We start from the raw sequence: 17,367 nt of genomic DNA, 5'->3' as shown, positions 1-17,367 counted from the left end.
CATGTCACCAGAGACGGACCCACCAGTGTAAAAAGAGAGGAACAGCAGAATGGGGTAGACAGTAGGGCTCAGTGACTCAGAGCTTCGACTAGTCATTGGATGCCACCTGAGTAACAGATCATTAAGGAGCATTTCCAGTTGTTGAAAGCGGTCCGAGTCGACTGTTGGTGATATGACTGTACAGTGCAAACGCTTAGACCAAGACCAGGCATACCTCATGCACTGACGGTCGGACGATGACAGCAAAAGAATCATATGGAATCAATCGAAGGAATCACTCAGAGTCCACACGAAATGGTTAATGCACTCTCAATAGTCCACTGAGTCCAAGCATTATGAAATGTAATCCATAAAATTTCGGGCGTTCAGCCGCACAAATTCGACTTCTTCTTCTAATCCACTACTGGCCATTAAAATTGCTACAGTAAAAAGAAATGCAGACGATAAACGGGTATTCATTGGACAAATATATTATACTAGAACTGACATGTGATTAAATTTTCATGCAATTTGGGTGCATAGATCCTGAGAAATTAGTACCCAGAACAACCACCTCTGGCCGTAATAACGGCCTTGATACGTCTGGGCATTGAGTCAAACAGAGTTTGGATGGCGTGTACAGGTACAGCTGCCCATACAGCTTCAACACGATACCACGGTTCATCAAGAGTAGTGGCTGTGACGAGCCAGTTGCTCGACCACCATTGACCAGACGTTTTAAATTGCTGAGATATCTGGAGAATGTGCTGGCCAGGGCAGCAGTCGAACATTTTCTGTATCCAGAAAGGCCCGTACAGGACCTGCAACATGCGGTCGTGCGTTATCCTGCTGAAATGTACGGTTTCGCAGCGGTCGAATGAAGGGTAGAGCCACGGGTCGTAACACATCTGAAATGTAAAGTCCACTGTTCAAAGTGCCGTCAATGCGAACAAGAGGTGACCGAGACGTGTAACCAATGGCACCCCATACCATCACGCCGGATGATACGCCAGTATGGCGATGACGCATACACGCTTCCAATGTGCGTTCACCGCGATGTCGCCAAAGACGGATGCGACCATCATGATCTAAACAGAACCTGGATTCATCCGAAAAAATGACGTTTTGCCATTCGTGCACTCAGGTTCGTTGTTGAGTACACCATCGCAGGTGCTCCTGTCTTTGATGCAGCGTCAAGGGTAACCGTAGCCATGGTCTCCGAGCTGATAGTCCAAGCTGCTGTAAATGTCGTCCAACTGTTCGTGCAGATGGTTGTTGTCTTGCAAACGTCCCCATCTGTTGACTCAGGGATCGAGACGTGTCTGCACGATCCGTTACAGCCATGCGAATGAGATGCCTGTCATCTCGACTGCTAGTGGTACGAGGCCGTTGGGATCCAGCACTGCGTTCCGTATTACCCTCCTGAACCCACCGATTCCATATTTTGCTAACAGTCATTGGATCTCGACCAATGCGAGCAGCAATGTCGCGATACGATAAACCGCAATCGCGATAGGCTATAATCCGACCTTCATCAAAGTCGGAAAATTTATGGTACGCATTTATCCTCCTTACACGAGGCCTCACAACAACGTTTCACCAGGCAACGCCGGTCAACTGCTGTTTGTGTATGAGAAATCGGCTGGAAACTTTCCTCATGTCAGCACGTTGTAGGTGTCGCCACCGGCGCCAACCTTGTGTGAATGCTCTGAAAAGCTAATCATTTGCATATCATAGCATTTTCTTCCTGTCGGTTAAATTTCGCGTCTGTATCACGTCATGTTCATGGTGTAGCAATTTTAATGGCCAGTAGTGTATTTTGGTTGAATACCGCCCACCAAAAAAGATGGATGCGTTCCATTTTTGCGGCGCAAAGATGACGGTACTTTGGGACACGCAGAATATCGAAAACCGACCCATACGGATTTACGTTTACGTGAAAATATCTGCCACCATCCTTCGCAGCCGATGAGTGTACTCAGAACTCTGGTACACAGAGCATTGCTGACGAGAGCAGTCTGGAGAACAAGCTTCTACACCTGAGAAGAGTTCTTGGAGCCAACGGGTACACTCCACAGCAGATACGTAAGGCACTACAAGTGAAATCAATTGTGGGTATAAGAAAAGCAGAAGAAGACATGGAAAGTTTTAAATCCATGGCTTTTCTGCAATTCGCCGGAAGCCTATCACCAAAAATAGGATGGATCCTCAGGAAGCACAAGGTGAAAGTGATTTTTCGCTCTCCACCAAAGACAGAAGCACTCCTGAGTTCCGTTAAAGATGATTTGGTGCTTCGGAAGCCTGGGATTTACAAGATCCCCTGTGAATGAGGCCGTTCATACTGGTTCAAGCACTATGGGACTTAACATCTGAAGTCATCAGTCCCCTAGACTTGGAACTACTTAAACGTAACTAGCCTAAGGACATCATACACATCCATGCCCGAGGCAGGATTCGAACCTGCGACCTTAGCAGCAGCGCGGTTCCGGACTGTAGCGCCTAGAACCGCTCTGTCACAGCGGCCGGCGACACACACTGTCCAGGAGATATACACAGAGCACCACAGATACACTCGGCTCTTAGAACCTAATAAATCTGCGGTGGCAGAGCACTGTATTGATACTGGGCACTCTATGGTGTACGAGAACGTCAAAATTTTAGTCTCGACTTCATCTTTATGGGACACATTAGTTAAAGAAGCAATTGAAATTCTGTTAGCGATGAATTTAATTAACAGAGATAACGGCTTCAGCTTGGTCAAATAATGAAATCCGGCAATTTCTGTGATAAAATAACAAAGACGTTGCAGCCTGCAGTGGTACGTCGATATCACCATGCGAATCGACTGCGAAGCCATAGATCTAATTCCATGTATATGTCATACCTCTTTGTCGCCGGTCAACGTCTCTGGCGCCTTGTTACCGCAGGCGCAATTGTGCGGTCCGCGGGTTTAAAAGGACGTAGTACTGGAGCGTCACTCACCTCGGATCACTCTGAAGATGGCTGGACGGTATTAGCCGAAGAAGTCGAATTTATGCGGCTGCACGCCCGAAATTTTATGAATCAGTCTTTGCGCCGCGAAGATATGAAGGTACACATTCTGAAAGGTACTCGACAATAGTTTATTTCATTGTTCCGTTAAAAATATAAATTTGTGGTATTGTACAGAGGTCGCAGTGCCACACCAAAATCGGCAACGTGTGTCGGTGCCACAGACATTAGTGACAGCTCGCTGCAATCCGCAAGGTACATGGAAGGCGCTCCTTAAGGCGACGCCTCTCACGCAGTACTGCAGCGCCTCATACTGGCATCAACATAGAGCTGAGCTTGGAGGAGCTTGGTCCAGTAAGAGATCTCGGCTACAGCAGTCAGCATCATCGTGTAGGACAATGACAGTTAAGGTTCTTGAAGAAATGTACTTTGCAGATGTTCCTTTTTCTACTCTAGAGAGCAGTTTGTTAATCTGAGCAAAAGGTAATGCTTTCACAGTCAATGACAGTTGTAAATTATCAAGCAATCCTGGTGGCAAGGAACTGTGTCAAACTGCAGTAAATCTTTTGTTTAGTAATGTAATAAAGTGAACTAATATTTCACGTGTTCTAGTTTGAGGACCTTTCTCCCAGAGTAATCGAAGAACCAACAGTTATGCCAGACGAAAGTGGTTTTGCCTGATCTCAACAAAATTAATAATTAATTTTTTTGTTGAACAAGGTTTATTATTAACCGCTTTTACTTCATTTTCGTGGAGTCGGCTACATACCGAATACCGTTTATTTCACGTAATCTGTTCCTGGTTGATCATTCTTAAGTAACCTTTAGTTGTCTGGTGAATAGAAAACATAAAAAACCGGTGACAGGACTGGAAGGTTGTTTTCAGCGTGGGGTCCTCAAAATATTGATTACATTCAGTCCAACAAAACATACACGCTCCCCATGTGGTTCCCAGAGAAGGGGACTCATCCGCAAACTTTCGATATCAGTGAACCCAGCGAGGAAAATAATGTATGAAGTGGGCAGTAAACCGCTCGTTTAGGCAGCCAGGGTGAAGTTCCAGTTGTCATCTGCGGTTCTTCTAGCAGCGTGACGCCTGTTTCTTATCATTGGTTGTTTTCATCTCCGCTTTTATGTTTTTGATATGTTCTGTGAACAGGCACAGGATGAGGTTCTGTGTATTCAGCAAACTTCATAAATGTCATTACTCCAGTATTACTAGAAACCAGTACATATATCATCGAAGAGTGACTGCCCTCTACCGTATACACTGATCAGCCAGAACATTATGACCATCGACTTACTATCGATATAAACCCATCCTAGCGATAGCAGCGTCACCTGACGGGGAATGACTGCTAGTCAGGCACACGCACGGTACTTGGAGTATCGGTGAACGTGGTGTCCGTGTGTTGAATCGGGAAGGTGCGCGATCTATCTGAGTTTGACCGACAGCGGATTCTGCTGGTCCGGAGGCTAGACATGAGCATTTCCGAAACTACATGACTCGTTGGGCGTTCGAGGAGTGCCGTGCTGAGTGACTCTGACATGTGGCGAAACCGAGATGAAACCGCGTCCGCCGGCCGCGGTGGTCTCGCGGTTCTAGCCGCTCAGTCCGGAACCGCGCGAACGCTATGGTCACAGGATCGAATCCTGCCTCGGTCATGGATGTGTGTGATATTCTTAGGTTAGTTAGGTTTAAGTAGTTCTAAGTTCTAGGGGACTGATGACCACAGATGTTAATTCCCATAGTGCTCAGAGCCATTTGGACCATTTTTTGAAACCGCGTCCAGACGTCGCGGGGTTGGGCGAACAGCACTCATTGCAGGTGCCGTACGTAGTAGGCTGTGCAGACTGGTAAAACAGGGCACGCGGCGAACTTTGGTGGAACTAATATCAGACTTTAGTGCTGTGCAGAGTACAAGTGTGTCTGAACACAAGGTGCACAGAACACTTCTAACGATGGGCCTCCGCAGCCGACGACCCATGCATGTGCCAAAGTTAACACCAAGACACCGACAACTACGATTGACATGGGCATGAGAACATCGGCACTGGACGTTGTCGCAGTGTCAGAGCGTTGCGTCGACTGATGAATCTAGATACCTTCTTGATCATGGCGATGAGATGGCGCGATTCCGTCGTCTTCTAGGGGAACAGCTCCTCGACGCCTGTCTGCGGGAGCGAGACAAGCTGGCAGCGGCTCCATTATGCACTGGGAACATTCATGTGGGCATCCAAAGGTCCAGTGGAGCTCGTGCGAGGCATCATGACGCCCAAGGAGTATCGTAGAGTAGCTGTATCCTTTCATCAAGATCATGTTTCCCGACGGCTGTGGCGTTTTTCAACAAGATAATGCGCCATGTCATAAGGCCAGGAGTGTGATGGAGTGGTTCAAGGAACATAGTGGCGAGTTACAGTTGATGCGCTGGGCCCCCAACTCACCAGATTTGAGCCCGATCGAACATCTCTGGGATGTGACTGAACGTAGCGTCAGAGGTCATCGCCCTCCTCCCCGGAATTTACGGGAATTAGGTGACTAGTGTGTGCATATGTGATGCCGAATCCCTCCAACGACCTACTAAGGCCTCATTGGTTCCATTTATGTCGCTGCTGTTATCCGTGCCAAAGGTGGACACACCGGCTATTAGGTGGGTGATCGTAATGTTCTGGCTGTTCAGTGGTATAACTAACATTCAATACATGTGATTGCAGGCTTTCTCGTCGTATTTTAGCTATGAAATCTTCACGGGCTATCAGCCGAGTGGCGTCGACTTCTAGTCGCAACGTTTCAATGGACTGCGTATCCATCTTCTTCGCCTGAAGACGACGGATACGCCATCCATTGAAACGTTGCGACTAGAAGACGACGCCACTCGGCTGATAACCCGTGAAGATTTCATAACATTCTATACAGTTTCCCATTCTGTCACAGATTTTTTTATTACCCTGTGATGACTTTTGGAGTCAAAATTAATACCGAGAGGTCTGAATAATCGTACTGCACTGTATCTCAAAATACTACGTTTCACTAGTCACGATTTATGACTTGGCAAACAACTGCCGGTAGAGTAGATGGTCTTTCGGGACTCCTAAGCGTAAATTGAACTTTAACGCGTTGCAACAATTGAAATTACAAGTTTACACTTAGCATTTACAATTTATTTTACTCCCACAACGCTCTTCAGAGGATGGTTTTATGTGAGACGAATTTACGTTACTTAATACGATATGTGGGATGTAATACCTATAAAGAAATGAAGAGAAAAGCTGAAAGACGCACAGAATGGAGACAAGCTGCCATTGTAGCTGTTGCAAACCAATCCTTGGATTGACCACTACAGAAGAACAGAAGAATACGATATGTAAGTGTTAAGTAGTTGCGGTCCTTTCTCCACAGGTTATTGGCTCCTTTCTCTGTCATGTTTACAACACATACATTCACGGAGACAGTCACAAGTTTCCCCAAAGTCGACACACAACACATACAGGTCGTATTAATTCACGTATATACATCGCACATAAATCCGACCTCTGAAACGCGTTGTGGAAATAAAATAAATCGTTACTTGTAACAGTAAACTTGTGGTTTCAGTTGATATCAGTAGCAGTTTCTATATATCCTAACGTAAAAAGTTCGCATTTGAAGTGAGACTTTGTAGTTATTTTGTGTCAGCGCTGGACACTACTTCGACTTTAGTGACGGTATTTCAGTATAGTCTTCGTGCAATTATGTTTTCTTTTTCTAAATTCACAAGCTAGTTTTGCTTTATGAGGAATGCACGAAACTCTATTTTGATTGGTCGTGACCGAATGAGAACTCAGTGCTGCATGGAAAACATATATCACCGTATTGTGATGAAATAAACAATCTCTTATTCGATGGCGTAGGTTGCATTAGCTTGTTCCAGCATATTCTAAATACAATAATAATTTATAATTTATATATATAATAATTTATCGATCACATGCTGAGGCTGTGATAAACAGTCTTCTTCGTGCAGATACTGCCACCTACTAACGACACGCAAAAACAAAAGCAAGTGCGCCGCAGAAAGCACTTGGTGAAAAATATTGTACATATTACAGTCAGACATAGAATTTTATTCCATTAGATAGATAAAAATAAGTTGGATGTAGCATATGGACTACTTAAGGTCTGAGGAGGATAAGCGAACCACCTCTCCGGAACGAGGCGTCAACTAATGAAAGCTGTGAGCAGAACAACATACTTCAACAAGGCCGCAGGAAGTCGTTGGACGCGTTGTTGCCGGCAGTTAAAGCAGACTGGTTCTGATGGAGTCCTTCCCGTTTTAGCAGACCCTGACACACATTACTGGCAATGGCTGTGCTGATGCAACGAATTCTGGTTCTTTATTCGGTATTGTCAATCGATAGCGGAATTTACGTAACGCAGCCCTCCACTTACTACCTCACCATCGTCTGTAGAAAGAGGAAGGAGCAATAAACTCGGTGCTGGCACATCGCCCATCTCATTCAGACAGTACCAAGGGTACGCAGATCTCAATGTGTGGCTGTCATCAACATCACGCTCTCTCTTCATGGGACACTGCGCAGAGAGCTTTGTGATGTAACCCAGCGCGCTTTTTGGACATCATGAGCATGACTCCACCACCTCTTGTTCCGTTGCCGGCAAAACACCGGCGGTAAAAAGTTATATCACCCGCCAAAGTTCAAGGAGTCGAATTTCCCACAAGAGCATCAATGAGATAATAAATTTTAGCCATTATATGTTCTAAAAATGACGGACTGTGGCCGTAACGCTGACTCCTAGCAGGAGTAAGAGATACAACAAAAATTTTAAGAAAAATTAATACTCATGTAAAACTAGCTCAGTTTAATTATGTTAGACAAGCTTATGAAACGTTGTCAAATGGGCAGATTCGACTGAGAAGTGAGATATCACTTCCACTTATATATTATGATGGAAGAAGTTGTCCTTGGCATTACTGGGTGTGTAATGCCGCTACCAAGCAGTAAGCAGTACTAATGCGAGCGATTTCCATTAGCTTCGGAATGCAGCGGCCCGAGATCTGCTTTAAGATGCCCAAGTACAATTGTTCATCTCTGTATACTATCGTACAACAGAGACACCCAATTCTCTGCATGTGGTAGGTGCACACCATCAGCAGGAATTATTAAAACGCAAACGTCGCCACCGCATTTTAAATAACAATAAATAAATAATTATAAATAATAAAGAAAACAAAGTCAAGATAAGACTAAGTTTCATTGCTGTAATCATTCCCTATTTATAATAAAGTGCTGAAGTCCTTTCATAAAGGACAAGTAAAAAATTCTGTTTTAATAATTTACGTTAAAATATCTCTTGATAGGCACGCACAATGCCAACCGAGAAAGGTAAAGTATACGCAACATCCAACCAATATTGCACACGACTACAGTCTATCTATAACGAGGTCTCAGCACATCTACCGATCGCAAGGACCAATTAACAAGTGTGGCTCTTGTCCGTCTCCTCTCTAGACAGGCTCGCACAACCTGTGTTAGTGTCAACCACTTAGGACCCGATACCTCCCTCTTGATTGCTCTAGACTTTACAATGTTTTTATATTAAGTGCTGGTTTGAAAACAGTGATAAATCTCCCCAGATGATGAAAGATACACGCTCTTTGCCTAGATGTATTGACTATATCGCTTATTCCTTATAGCAACAGAACAAATAATATTCACATGCTGGCATGTTTCATTACAGGTTCATTTATTAAGCACGAAAGGGACACAGAGATGATCAACCAACAACAATGGCAGACGCTACAAGGGAGGCGTCCTGCATCACGTTCTTAGAAGGGTCAACCGTCGTGTTGTTTCCTCCGGCGCATCTCTCACGAAAAGCCCTTTAAGATAAAATTAGAGAGATTTGGCCCGCACGGAGAGATACCGGTAATCGTTCTTCGCGCAAACTCTTCGCGACTAGATTAGAAAGCGGGTGAAGCTCCGGTGGTACATAAAGCACCCTCCATGACACATCGCAAGATGGCTTACGGAGTATAGATGAAGATGCACACGTATACTGAAGAGCCAAAGAAACTGGTACACCTGCCTAATATCGTGTAGGGCCCCCGCGAGCACGCAGAAGTGCCGCAACACGACGTGGCATGGACTCGATTCATGTCTGACGCCTTAAATCCTGCAGCGCTGTCCATAAATCCGTAAGAGTACGAGGGGGTGGAGATATCTTCTGAGCAGCACGTTGCAAGCCATCCCAGTTATACTCAATAATGCTCATGTCTGGAGAGTTTGGGGGTCAGTGGAAGTGTTTAAACTCAGAAGAGTGTTCCAGGAAACACTCTGTAGCAATTCGGGAAGTTTGGGGTGTCGTATTGTCCTGCTGGATTTGCCCAAGTACGTCGGAATGCACAATGCACATGAATGGATGCAGGTGATCAGACAGGAAGCTTATGTACGTGTCACCTGTCAGAATCGCATCATTCCAATTGCACACGCCCCGCAGCATTACAGAGACTCCATCAGCTTGAACAGTCCCCTGCTGAAATGCAGGGTCCATGGATTCATGAGGTTGTCTCCATACCCGTACACGTCCATCTGCTTCATGCAATTTTAAACGAGACTCGTCCGAACAGGCAACTTGTTTCCACTCATCAACAGTCCAATGTCGGTGTTAACGGGCCCAGGGAGACGTAAAGCTTTGTGTCGTGCAGTCATCAAGAGTACACGAATGGGCCTTCGACTCCGAAAGTCCAAGTCGATGATGTTTCATTGAATGGTTCGCACTCTGATTTGGATCTTGGCAGGGGCGCTAACCATGCTGATATTCATCGTGGCCAAGCGGTAAGGCAAGGTCATCCATGGTGATGGTGCAGTGAATAGACGTCACAAGCGACGTTACACCCGAGCGTATGCGACCCTCCCGGTGTTGTTCAGAGGTCAGTGGGCCCCGGATCATTCCAATTGCACACGCCCCGCAGCATTACAGAGACTCCATCAGCTTGAACAGTCCCCTGCTGAAATGCAGGGTCCATGGATTCATGAGGTTGTCTCCATACCCGTACACGTCCATCTGCTTCATGCAATTTTAAACGAGACTCGTCCGAACAGGCAACTTGTTTCCACTCATCAACAGTCCAATGTCGGTGTTAACGGGCCCAGGGAGACGTAAAGCTTTGTGTCGTGCAGTCATCAAGAGTACACGAATGGGCCTTCGACTCCGAAAGTCCAAGTCGATGATGTTTCATTGAATGGTTCGCACTCTGATACTAGATGATGGCCCTGCATTGAAATCTGCAGAAATTTGCGGAAGTGTTGCACTTTCGTCACATTGAACCATTCTCTTCAGTTGTCGTTGGTCCAGTTCTTGCAGGATCTTTTTCCGGCCACAGCGATGTCAGAGATTTGATGTTTTACCGGATTCCTGATGTTCACGGTACACTCGTGTAATGGTCGTATGGGAAAACCCCACTTCATCGCTATCTCGAAGGTGCTGTGTCCCATCGATCCTGCGCCAACTATAACACCATAAACTCATTTAAATTATGATAAACTGCCATTGTGACAGCAGTAACCGATCAAACAACTGCGCCAGATATTTGTCTTATATAGGCGTTGCCGACCGCAGGAGCCGATCGCTTTGCGGTTCTAGGTGCTTCAGTCTGGAACCGTGTGACCACTGCGGTCGCAGGTTCGAATCCTGCCTCGGGCATGGATGTTAGGTTTAAGTAGTTCTAGGGGACTGATAACCTCAGATGTTAAGTCCCATAGTGCTCAGAGCCATTTGAACCATTTGAGCAGACCGCAGGGCCGTATTCAGTTTACATATATCTGTATTTGAATATGCAGGCCTGTATCAGTTTCTCTGGCACTTCAGTGTAGATGTAATTCAACAATTTTGTATCCTTGCCGTTACTAACCTTCTGCGCGGCAAGTGAAAACGGTATGTTGACCACCGATGCTCTCAGCGCTGCGGGACGCCTTTAGCCCTTACCGGTACCAGAAAGTCGCCCGACGTCCGCCATTTTACACAGGATTATTCTCCCTTTTCATCCCCGCTCAGCCTGTCAGCCGTTTCCAGCAACCTCCGACTACATTCCCGTTGGAACGATGTCACAGCAGCTGGCCTTAAACAGTTTGTCTCTTGATTCATTACTTCGTTACAGTGCAACACACGTACATCAGAAGTACATTGTGTTGATGAACGACCTGAACAGTAACATTTAAAAACGTGCTTGTTCCACTATCAGCTGCTTAGAAGCAAAACTCTGTAACTGACTGCTTAGCTCCCCACACTGTCCAGTCACATTAATATACCACCTGTCAAAAGCCTGAATAGCCACTTCTTGCAACGCGGAAAGCTGCGAGACGTGCAGCAATAGAGTCTATGCGGTTCTGAAAGGTACTGACAGAGATGTGGAACCATGCCAACTTCAGTGCTGTGACCAGTTCCGCTAGGTTTCCCGGTTGAGGATCCATTGCGCAAACAGTCTGATCGAGGCGGTCCCATAGACTGTCGACTGGTTTTAAATCTGGAAAGTTCGGTGGCCAGGGGGTACGGTAAACTCACACGTACACCGCTAGCTGTATGAAGCATTGCATTGTCGTGCTGGAAACCATAGTCCCGAGGAACAACGGCTGTATATAGGGGTGGACATGGTCAGAGGCATACTTGTGCTGATCCTCTGTGCCTTCCAGAATGACGAGTTCACCCAGGGAACGCCAAGAAAACATTCCCTCCTCCCTCCTTCGACTTGGACTCTTTCGACGACCGTACATACCACGGCCATCTGTTCGAAGGAGCATAAAAAGTGATTCCTATCTAAAGGCCACCTGTCGCCGTTCAGTGGGCATCCAGTCGCGGACTGGTGTGCAAATTCCGGCATTCTTCGCCGATGAACAGCAGCCAGCATGGGTGTAGGAACCAACCGCCTGCTGCGGAGGCCTATATGCAGCAACGTTCGCTTAACAGTCTTTGAGGAGACAATGTTGGTCACGATACAGTGTTGGTAGCACCTTGGTTCACATCGGCTGTCAGTTGATCAACAGTTGCACGTCTGTTCGCCCGTACGCGTCTCCGCAGCCGTTGTTCACCACCTGTCCTCTATGGCCGGTGGTGCACCGCAGTTGCCTCACACCGGTTTTGCACAGCGCCATTTTGCTATGCATGATATACTTTAACCACAGCGGCGTCGGCTCCCGGTAGCTGAGTGGTCAGCGCGACAGTATGTCAATCCTAAAGGCCCGGGTTCGATTCCCGGCTGGGTCGGAGATTTTCTCCGCTCAGGGACTGGGTGTTGTGTTGTACTAATCATCATCATTTCATCCCCATCGACGCGCAAGTAGGTGAAGTGGCGTCAAATCGAAAGACTTGCACCCAGCGAACGGTCTACCCGACAGGAGGCCCTAATCACACGACATTCATTCATTCACCACAGTGGCACGTCAACAGTTTAGAAACGTAGCCCTTTCGGAGGTGCTTCCGCCTTTGGCCCGAAAGCCGGTGATCATGACTTCATAAATAGGAGAGTTTCCGAATTACGACTTGGACTGCAATGTTTTCCGCGTTCACTGGACGCGCTTTACACACCCTCCACTGCTAGTGGCGCCACCTGCCGTCTACGATTGTTTATTGCACGTTGACGTCGAAAATAGGCGGTGGGCACATTAGAGTGACAGCATCGTGTACGAAGGCCGCCTTTGAGTTTTTGCACAAACGACGAAAGAAAAGTTCTTGGTGTACATCGTTTTACTAGTTCTCGAAATAATCGCTTTTCAAAAGTATTCAGAAAGCATTGGAAACGAGTTCTAGGAAAGGTTATGCCACTCTGTTGTTGGCACTTAAAAACCATTGCTTTGGAAGGACTCAACAGCTACATGAGGTGCCGAACATACCTACCCACACATCATTAGTTTGACATAAAGGAACAAAAAGAAATCTTTAGCCAATTCGACATTTTCCTTTGTGTAATGACTGCTTAACGTTCTGTTTGACAGACGGCATTCTCTTGTTGAAGAGTGATGCCACGTGTTCTCTTGTTTTCCCTGATTTCTTGGGCAACATCTAACAAACACTTCATTGTATACGACTCGGCATTAACTATTCTTCCATCCTCTAAAGAAATGGTGCGATATGTCCAGTGAACCTAAAGGAACAGTGGGTAATTTTCTTGGAAGTGCTTCGCGAACGAACCACTTTCGTTGGTTTTGGTTCATTTTCGAACATCCAAACAAATGATTACTGCTTAGGTTCCGAGTCCGACGAGTAGACTACATCAAATGCGGAACTGGTCACCGGATGTGAAGAGAGGCGGACCCGTCAGTACAAAGGGAGGCTGGGAGCGCTGCGTTGTCAGTAGAGAAGCAGTGGCAGCAGAATGAGCTGGACAGGATAACTCAGTGTCTTCAAACTTGGATTAGGCATTGGATATCATGTGAGTCACAGATCCATAAGGGACATATCAACTCTTCGAAAGCGGTCCAATCCGACTAAAGTTATTGTGAAGTGCAAACGCGAAGGAACAACCAAAGCTAAACCAAGACCACGCAGAGCGACGCAACTGGACAGTTGGTGAAACAAAACAAGTGATCTACAGTGATGAATCATACTATACCATGTGGCAATGCAGTGGAAGACTTTGGGTTTGGTAAATGCCTGGAGAATGTCACCTGCCATCACCGAGGTATGGAGGAGATGGTGTTACTGTAAAGGTGGTGTTTTTCTTAATTATTGTTTTGTGCCTATATTGGGCTTAAGAAAACATCCAAAGGCGGAAGGGTATGAACACATTTTACAGTATTATGTACTGTTACAGTAGAGGAATGTTTCGGAGACGATTGTTGTATCTGTGTGACAATGCAGACTGTCGTAAAGTAGCACGTGTGAGAGGCAGTGGTCTGTACACAGAAACATTCCTGAAACGCAGTGAAATGTCGAGAGTCCCGACCTGAACCAATAGAACATGTTTGGGATGAGTTAGAACGTCGACATCGCTCCAGGCAGCACCATCCAACACCACTACCTTCGCTGGTTTTATCTCTTGAGGAAGAATGGACTGTCATTCCCCCCACAGACATTCAGGCATCCCATCGAAAGTGTCTCCGGCAGAGTTCGAACTGTGATACGGCAAAGGGTGTACACATCCTATATTAATGGCCACTTTCAGGTATTTGGAGTCAGTGGTCTTACCGCAGTGGTAACATCGGTTCCCGTCAGATCACTGAAGTTAAGCGCTGTCAGGCTTGGTTAGCACTTGGATGGATCACCATCCAGGTCTACCGAGTGCTGTTGGCAAGCGGGCTGCACTCAGCCCTTATGAGGCCAATTGAGGAGCTACTTGCTTGAGAAGAAGCGGCACCGGTCACGAAAACTGACAACGGCCGGGAGAGCGGTGTGCTGACCACATGCCCCTCCGTATTCGCATCCGGTGGCGCCTAAGGGCTGAGGATGACATGCCGGCCGGTCAGTAACGTTGGGCCTTCAAGGCCTGTTCGGGCGGTGTTTTTTCTTATTAGCTGTTCGGATACTTTTGATCAGATAGTGTATATACAAGATACGTCTCCTGTTCAGATTTTGTAAACGGACTTCGTTTCTCTCAAGTTTTTGTATGTCCATCCTTTTGACTAGATATCTTGGGGACAACGGCCGTTTACTATTGTAAGAAAATGAAATACCTACAGCCGTCCATATGATTTTATTTATTTTGTAGCTACCAGTTTCGGCGCTTCAGAGCGCCATCTTCAAGCCGTAGTCGATGCTGAAGAGGTTGATGTCACCACTCCAACCATCAACTGCGAATTAGTTGATGGTTGGAGTGCTGACACCAAAGTGTACAGATAGTTTGCGTAATCAGCGGTATATGTAAGGATCGTTTCAACCCTTTCAGCATCAATTACGGCCTGAAGATGGCGCACAGAAGCGCCGAAACTGGTAGCTACAAAATAAATAAAATCATAAGGAAGGCTGTAGGCATTTCATTTTCCTACAATTTGTTTTCCTCGGTCGAATATTTTTACCATTTCCTAAGCTGCTAAGTCTCTGTTAATGATGCTCGATAGAATTATGGGGAATCCATCGGAAACAGATCATTTTTAACAAATGGATGGTCATGTAAAACTTAATGTAGAGCAGTCTTCGACATACCTAGGGATTCCTCCACCTTGCTTTAAGCCACACGCCGATGCTTTTCAATCGTGTTGAGCACAGATCGGTGTTTTTCGGGACAACGACCTATATTGGTAAACCTTCACGAAATTCATCGCGCACGATAGCACGACGGTGACAACAAAGTACTGCTGACGAATAGTATACAGTACTTTCTGAAATTGAGCAATTACGAAAAGACGTACAACGGGAATCGAGACAATGCTGCTGAGATAATGTTCACGAAAAACTGAAAAAAATCATCCACCAAATATCTTCACGAGATATTACCATTTTTTCACAATCGTATTTCTTTAAACGCTTACTGTAAACAAATGATGGTGCTTGACAAAAAAATTGACGCGCTCGGAAGACGTGGTCGTGTGTCAATATATACTTCGTACATGTGCTCATCAGCGGCAGATGTGTAAATGATTTAGAATTGCAGTTCTCTGTGGCAGGTAGAATGGCCGCCAGAGTACAGTGGTGTTGTTCGTGTTTAGTATAGTTACAAGCCCTGTTTTGGTATATAAGGAGCGTGAGCACCGTCCGATGTTCAGCGATCACTGTGAAGGACAATGTGACGCCGCGTACTCGTGTGAGACAGCGCTATAAGCATCTGAGAGCGTTTGAAAGAAGCGTCATTGTGGCTCTACATGTGGCCAGCTAGTCGAACTGTGCAATATCCACATATGTGCGGCCCAATGTTGGACCCCATGGGAACGTGAGAACAGGCATAATCGTCGCCAAGGATGCGACCGTACGCGTCTGACCTAGGGATCGGAAAAACCGATCGGTTAAAGCCGATACCGGTATTTTAGTTCTGAATAACCGGTATTTTTAGGTATCTGTTTGGTCTCAGTTATAACAGATTTTTTTTAAAAATTTTATTTAATCAGTCGCAGCTGCAATGCTACAACTTTTCGTTTTTAATAAAATATTTTTTTTAAAAAAAAAGAGTAATTTTTATTCGGAAATTTGCATTGGTTTGAGATATTGCGTTATTATAAAAATTGGAAAAAGCGATTAGCGATATTTTTAAAACAGCACCAACAGAAACAAGCAACAAGTACAGGGCAGTGCCGTGGCTTACGGTAAGCTGTACGTGCAGTGTGCAGCTCCACTTGGTCTATACGGTAGTTTCTGAAATGGCTCTGAGCACAATGGGACTTAACACCTGAGGTCATCAGTCCCCTAGAACTTAGAACTACTTAAACCTAACTAACCTAAGGACATCACACACATCCATGCCCGAGGTAGGATTCGAACCTGCGGCCGTAGCGGTCTCGCGGTTCCGGACTGAAGCACCTAGAACCGCCTGGCCACTCCGGCCGGCGGTAGTTTCTCGTTCTTGTCGGCGGACACCTGTTGTATTGCAAAATGAAACAAAACACAGCTGGAAATACTTTTACGAAGTTCAGTAGCAATGAAGTACAATGTCCATTTGCTTTAAAAGATTAAAGATTTGTCTGTCATTTCTATAAAATCATAAAAGAGGAAGGAAATTATGGTAACAATAATAATTCAAAAAATTTACGACAGTTCATTCGCACTGTACAACAAAAATGGAAAATTGCAGATCTGCTGCCTGTGTCTACATACCGGGTGCTTATAATTAAACGTTCCCCATTTAACACGTTATAACACGAAAACTAATTACCGTACAAGTACCGAACGTGGTAGCATTACTGTCAAGGACATGGGGAAGAGAAATATAGCAGAACCAGTTCAATTGAAACGCTTTTAATGTGCTGCTGCGATACATCATACCATTACATATTGGTACCATTACTGCTACAAAAGGGGCTCAATATGGCGCACGTCAGCGTCCAGAAGCGTCTGAGAGAGCAGGATTGCATTCTGTACAGCAGAACGAAGCGTGTTCGTAGGTATGCTGTCTACTTCTCTTGATATACTGCGCTTTGGATCAGCACATGTGTGAATTTTCCTCTGGTAAACCATGTCCTTCAGGTAGCCACACAACCAGAAATCACAGGGAGTGAGATCAGGTAATCGTGCCGGCCAAGCATTTGGAATCGATCGGCTGATAATTCGATCGTTTGCAAATGTGTTTCGGAGAATCAGGTGAACTTCACGAGCAATGTGCGATGGGGCCCCATCTTGCATGAAAACTGTTTAGTTTAATGCGTTTCTCTCCTGTAGGGCGGATATGACATGCTGGCGAAGCATATCGCGGTAACGCTGGCCGGTCACACTGCACGTCTTTGGTCCTTGAGCGCCAACCTGTTCAAAAAAGGATGGGA

At 45.8% G+C, this 17,367-nt stretch overlaps 1 protein-coding gene and 1 pseudogene across 2 annotated transcripts in view; one reads left to right on the top strand and one right to left on the bottom strand.

The window, feature by feature from the left end:
• Positions 1-17,367, bottom strand: part of LOC124789582 (ABC transporter G family member 23-like) — a 515,640-nt gene that overhangs the window by 348,867 nt on the left and 149,406 nt on the right. The window lies entirely within an intron of this gene.
• LOC124790362 lies at positions 14,136-14,254 on the top strand (annotated as a pseudogene).

Source organism: Schistocerca piceifrons, chromosome 3 (genome assembly GCF_021461385.2).
Source record: "Schistocerca piceifrons isolate TAMUIC-IGC-003096 chromosome 3, iqSchPice1.1, whole genome shotgun sequence".
Lineage (NCBI taxonomy): Eukaryota > Metazoa > Arthropoda > Insecta > Orthoptera > Acrididae > Schistocerca > Schistocerca piceifrons.
Note: the sequence above shows the minus strand (reverse complement) of the source record. Positions and strands in the feature narration are given on the sequence as shown.